Raw genomic sequence first — 6,596 nt, 5'->3', positions numbered from 1 at the left:
CACTCCTGTAGCTTTATTATTATTATTATTTTAAACTTAAGTCACATTGTACCAAGCACCAGCATTTGAGGCACACCTCAAAACGGCGCCCACGGGATCTTCTGTTGCTCTATAAAGCAAGCAAACCTTATGTGACTCTGGGGGTTAAGTCACCCCAGACTATTAAGATTTTATAATTTTGCAATTAACGACGCTCATTTGAGACCTGCTGCCTCCAAATATTTTCATCTAGCCATTCTAACCATATTTCAGGGCTGCTTTTCCCACTGTAGCTGATAAGCCTCATTATGGTCTATGCATAAGGATGCAAAAACATAGGAACAACCATGTTATGATATATTATACATATATATATATATATATATATATATATATATATATATATATATATATATATATATATATATATAATGTCCCAAGCATGATTTATGCAATAAAAAATTACCAAAGTGAAAATAAATAAACATTATTCATAAGGTAAATAAATGAGTGTGCCTGAGAGTATACCTTGAAGATATGGAAGTCAAACCCCAGACTGTATAGAAAGCCATAGCAGAAAGGTTATGACAAGGCTTAATTTTGAGCAAAACACATTTACACAGTCACTACCAGGCATAAAGCAACTAAACGAAGCGCGTGACGTAACCAGACAGCCGCAAACAGCGTCCGAGATATACCAGCCGATGAAGCAAAACTAAGTTGACAGGAGGGAATTCGGAGAGCACTCAACAACACGAGCTCGTCTGGGCAAAAGCGTGCTTTGGCCTCACGCGCGAAGTCATGCATCTCAGGTTGGAAATGGGCAAACTCTTCAGAGTGGCTCAACTGCATTTAAGAAGAGAACAAAGATCTCATTCACTTTTTTAATGTGAGGATAGTTCGCTTCTGGCTTCCAGATCACGCTTGTTGCTGGCCTCATGAATGGAATGCCTGTGAACTGATTAGTGATCGTTTGTTTGTTTCCGTCTTGCACGTTTTTCGTGTGCATGATTACGTCCAAGGTAAAAAAAAAAAATAGTGTGTAAGAACAGTTTTCTTTGAAGCTAGTAACAGACCACAAAAAACTCAACCATAACCGCAGTTCGTAGTTATGACTGAGAAAAAAAATGTATATAATTTTGTTTAGTAATTCAAGGATTTTGTATGTCAACTAAAGAATGCTGTAGACTGGGAGTAGGCAGCTGCCAATTGGCTCTAAAGCCATTCACCAGATTTTGTCTAACATGAACCTGCAGAAATGATTCACTTCTGTTGTTGTTTGAGGAAACTATTCGAGACAGATTGTTCTGGCCAAACTGGACTGACTTCTGTAAAATAACATAAAGACCACCATCTCTGAAATAGTTATATTTTAAAGAAAAAAAATGTCTTTTGCATAAGATGCTGCATTTTACTGCTCACAGTTTAAAATGAAATGACTTTTATCGACGAAGAAATCACGTGCACAAGTGAAAAATTGTAAACAAGTGCTTTTTATGTGGTTATCTGATCTTGAAGACGGCACTCAGGTGATCAGAGATCCACGAATTCAAAACTTTTCCATTGACAAAGTTAACTGTTTTTTTCACTCTAATTTTTATCACTACACATACTGTCAAAGTACTTGACAGATTTCAGCGATTCTGAGGCGTTTGCTCGTCTTCCAGTTCAGCAGTAGGAGGTCGTGTGACGACATATCTAGACACTGAAAATGGATTTATTTTAAGGACAGATCACGGACGAACACTTTAAGTAGAATTACAAATAATGAAGTCCAACAACTGAGCCTGAAATCAGCAACTCTTTATATGTCAGGCTACTGCATTTTTTTAAAGGTAATTCAAATATATATATATATATATATATATATATATATATATATATATATATATATATATATATATATATATATATATATATATATATATATATATATATATATATATATATATATATATATATATATATATATATATATATATATATATATATATATATATACACAGTTTATACAGTGAAAGCTTATTAATGAAGCATGAAGAGTAAATTTTATGAACTTCATGAATCCATTGGATTACTTGATGCAATTATTATTATTATTATTATTATTATTATTATTATTATTATTATTATTATTATTATTATTATTATACTCTGAGTTGGCAAATAAATGAGTTACATTCATATTTGAAATGGATTATTTAAAGTGAATAACAATGATATTCAACCAAAGATTCTGTATAATCCATTCCAAACTTATCTCTTACCTGGTGGAGACCAGATCAACCAAATTGAATATAATTTCTTATTAGTATTGCTTGACCTCCTCAGCCCTCTACAATCAAGGGTTTGGTCATCTAGAGCGTATATTAAATACCCACATGTCGCAGGAGTCTGCCGACTTCAGAGCACATGGGGATTAGACTCAAATTCATAAATCCCTTCCCCGGTAGAAAATAGACTGTGGCAACACGAGTGGGCGGGGCATACGTCAAGTGGGAGGGGCTTAGAAGCGTGTTGGCGGAGAATCAAAGCCGAGAGGGAATTGGAGCCAAGCTCTTTTGGAGAAGACGTTCAAAATAACGGTTGCCAAGAAACAATTGAAGATTATATTATAAGGTCAATTCTATGTATTTTTGGGATGCAATTAGAGTACGGGACCTAAGCTAACCTGCCTGTGTGAATATGGGCGAAGCTTTATGGACAACGTATAGTTACATTTAGGCATGACTTATTCCAGGGGATGAGGAATGGTTGTTGACTTGAATGAAGTAATGTGCTCTTGCACTACTTTACCTAATATATATGCATGTTTAATTCACGATAAATCTAGAGGTTAAAACAAATTTTTTTACTCTTACAGGTCAATGAGAATAAAAATATATATTACTTTGGAATTTCTGTAAAAACAGACAAGGAACGTGTTCCCTGCTGCCTTTTAACACAGTTCTAAATGATGCAAGACATTTATGCAGCCCTATTTTTCAGCAGAAAATAAGAAACTTATGGACTGAATTACAAAACTTGAAAAATTCAACCCAAACCCTCATTAAGCAAAAAAGGTATACGGGATGTCTCAGTATCTCCCACCAACTTAGCGTTTATCTGTTAAAATGTCTATATATAGAAACCGAGGCAAAATCCAGTGATTTTTAAATATTCCGAAATGCATACTTCAATAACAGGCTAAACCATAAGTGGCTGCAACTTTGACTGTTTCTTCACCCCTCTGTGTTAGAAGACTAATCTCAAAGTAAGATGGGCTTAACTTCGCTCGGCGAAAAATTACGTTACTTTCAATGAAAAGGGAATCTTGTCTGGGATTTAGATGATTTTGGTCAATGATAGTGTTCTGGATAAACTTAAATGATTATGCTAATTCTGAATTAAATTCGCTCAGTAAGTAGCTATTGTAGAAGGAGACGCGGAGCCTCATTTATTGGTCTGTCATTTATAAGTCAACGTCTCATTTAAATATAAAGGCTACATATCTGTTAGAGGCACGTAGCGCGTGCCTATAACAGACAAGTCTTCCTATGTAACTAAGACATTTACATAAGGACAGACTAATAAATGGGGCTGTAATCTCTTGCGTGTATGAAAGTAAGTCGAGTAGACGAATGACTGGAATTCAGTTTTGAATTATATATCACAATAATGTAATAATTTAAACTTACGCAGAACGCAGTTGCTGAGTAAATAATTCAAATCAGAGAAAATTCTTTAACACCAACTTAATCTACAACAACAGCAACAACTTCATAGGCACGCAGCTTAAACACAAAAAACGTGCATATTAGACAGAACAGTGGAACGCTTTGTTTGCGCAATCTGACTTCATAATAGGATCCGGGTCTTTTATTCAACTTTCAAAAGGAAATTGAGGATGAAAATATAAATATATACGGAACCGTTGCCCAAGAGCAAGGATATGTATTTTTTTTTTTTTTTGTAAATATAAAATAGTTCCTGAAGAGAAAATTTAATGTCTAAGGTTTCTAAATATCAACTCATAAATTATAAAAAAAAAAACATCGTTATCTCAGCTGCTATTATAAACTTTAGAGAACATATTAATGTATGTAAGGGTAAATTTTGATGCACCCAGTTGTCACTGGATATTATGAGACGACATTAAAAGGATGGATGACAGATTCTCTCACTTGCCCAAGGAGCGAGATTCTCCTCTCTCTCTCTCTCTCTCTCTCATTTTAAAAACTCCAAAGTTTTTCATCTTTCCATCAGGACTCGGGTAAATGAAGCCAGTCATGCAGACACGACTCCAATTTGTCTTCACATACAACAAGTAAAAGGTAATCGAGTTTCCTGCACAGCGTAAAATGCTGTATGACACTCTCAGCCGAGGCCCGTGAAAAATGCAGTCACGGCCCGGTGGTGGCCTGTGTTGTTAGCACCTAATGGCTCTCTTTAATCTTAAATAAAGTAAAAACTATTCAGGCTAGAGGGCTGCAATTTGGTATGTTTGATGATTGGAGGGTGGACGATCAACATACCAATTTGCAGCCCTCTAGCCTCAGTAGTTTTCAAGATCTGAGGGCGGACAGAAAAAGTGCGGACGGACGGACAAATAGCCATCTCGATAGTTTTCTTTTACAGAAAACTAAAAATGACGTTAAGAAAATGTCTCTTATTACTCATGAGTGGCATTTCATTTCGTCTGCCCAAGCCAGAGATGCTGCCTATGGAAACAATAACATTCTCCGAATGGCTGAAAGAAGTTAAGGAAGATGCTCTACAACGACAAGGAAGACTCGAGTAAACATCCTTCCATGAAGATGGGACAAATACGTAAGAAGACGAGGAAAGGATAAACAATGGAGCGAATGATCTTGACAGGAATACTATCTCTTACTATTGAATTCACTTGACCTTATTGGATAAATTGCATTGTGTAAATTATTCCAAAGGTCAAATGGGATCCATATTAAGGGTTATTTGTGGCTTAACATTTTGAGTATGTATATAAAGTTACGTGTGAACTGGTGACAAAGCTGTTATCTCATCTCATGTTCTTTCCCTGACTTACTTATTCAGTCCCTCCACAAGGTCAGAGAATAATCATGAAAATATCACCAACTTTTGTCTGACATCAACTTACACACGAAACCAGTCACTCTCCCTCCTGCATATCCTAACATATATGCTTTGGCTCGATTAAAATTTACCTCCTGCATCACATGTCCTCCACACGAACTATGATCTGTATCAGTTTTCTATCATGAACTTGCTCGAAGTCCAAGTGAATGCATCACGTGTAGCTTCTTTGCCACTACGCCTACTACTGCGATAACTTTTCTCAAATGGGAAACCTTCCTCAAGAACAAAAAGAACTTGACGACTTCCCTTACAACCCAAAAGAAGAAGAAGAAGAAGATAAACAACAAAATCGAACGAAGAGAACTTGACGACTTCTTTTACAACACAAAAAAAGGAAGATGATAAACACCAAAACAAAATCGAACAAAGAACTTGACGACTTCCCTTACAACACAAAAGAAGAAGAAGAAGAAGAAGAAGAAGAAGTCAAACAACAAAATCGAACAGAGAAAACTTGACTACTTCCTTTACAACACAAAACAAGAAGAAGATAAACAAAACAAAATCGATTTACATCAGTTCAACGTTATCTCCTCACGTGATTCCCTGGAACTCCTAAGCCCGACAAAATTCAGGTGGAAAAACCTCGACAGGACGAAATCCCAGGAGAGATCTCCGGAGCATCCCGGGGGACGGATGCGAGTTGGTCCCTCGGACTCAAGTGACGTCCCGAGGAGTCCGCCGAAGTCCCCAGAGAACCCCGCGGCGCCCCTGGCGGGTGTCTATGAAGTGACACTTACAATAAGACAGGTGGATGTTCGCGGGCCAGCGACGATGTTGTGCGCGGGCTGATGGAATCACGAAGTCCCACTGACGTCATTATAATGGATCGGCGGATTTTTTTGTTTTCACCTTCGGTTTTTGTTGTGTAGAGGAATTTAAGAGATTAAATGCTTTATGCAGTCATTCTTCCTCTTTACCTCAATGGCATTTTGATAGTGAATGTCACATCAAGAGTCTGAATTTTCCTATGAATATATCAATAGTTCAAGCGAAGATGAATTGCCTTGCTACCCTAAAACAATTCACCTTGTTTTTTGCTAATTTTTATTTATATTTTTATCTATCTATTTATAATTTATTAATTTATCTTTTTTCTTTTCTAATACAGTAACTGGTCCCTCTTTCTGTATTTCATATTATCTTCTTTAACTTCTTTCAAATGAACGCCATATTCTTTGGAAGCTTGAATTTCAAGTCAATGGCCCCTGTAGGCTTCTTCCATTTGAACAGATGTTTATCTTCTGAATAATAATAATAATAATAATAATAATAATAATAATAATAATAATAATAATAATAATAATAATAATAATAAAACTTAAACAAGCACAAAATGCGCCGAAGTTTCTTCGGTGCAATCGAGTTTTATGTACAGCCGCTACAGCATATAATCAAAGCCACCAAAAATAGATATATTTTTCGGTGGTCTCGGTGTAATGCTGTATGAGCCGCGGCCCACGAAACTTTAACCACGGCTCAGTGGTGGCCTGTCTTAT

The sequence above is a fragment of the Macrobrachium rosenbergii genome, chromosome 27 (assembly GCF_040412425.1).
Source record: "Macrobrachium rosenbergii isolate ZJJX-2024 chromosome 27, ASM4041242v1, whole genome shotgun sequence".
Taxonomy (NCBI): Eukaryota; Metazoa; Arthropoda; class Malacostraca; order Decapoda; family Palaemonidae; genus Macrobrachium; species Macrobrachium rosenbergii.
This window is presented reverse-complemented; position numbering follows the sequence as displayed.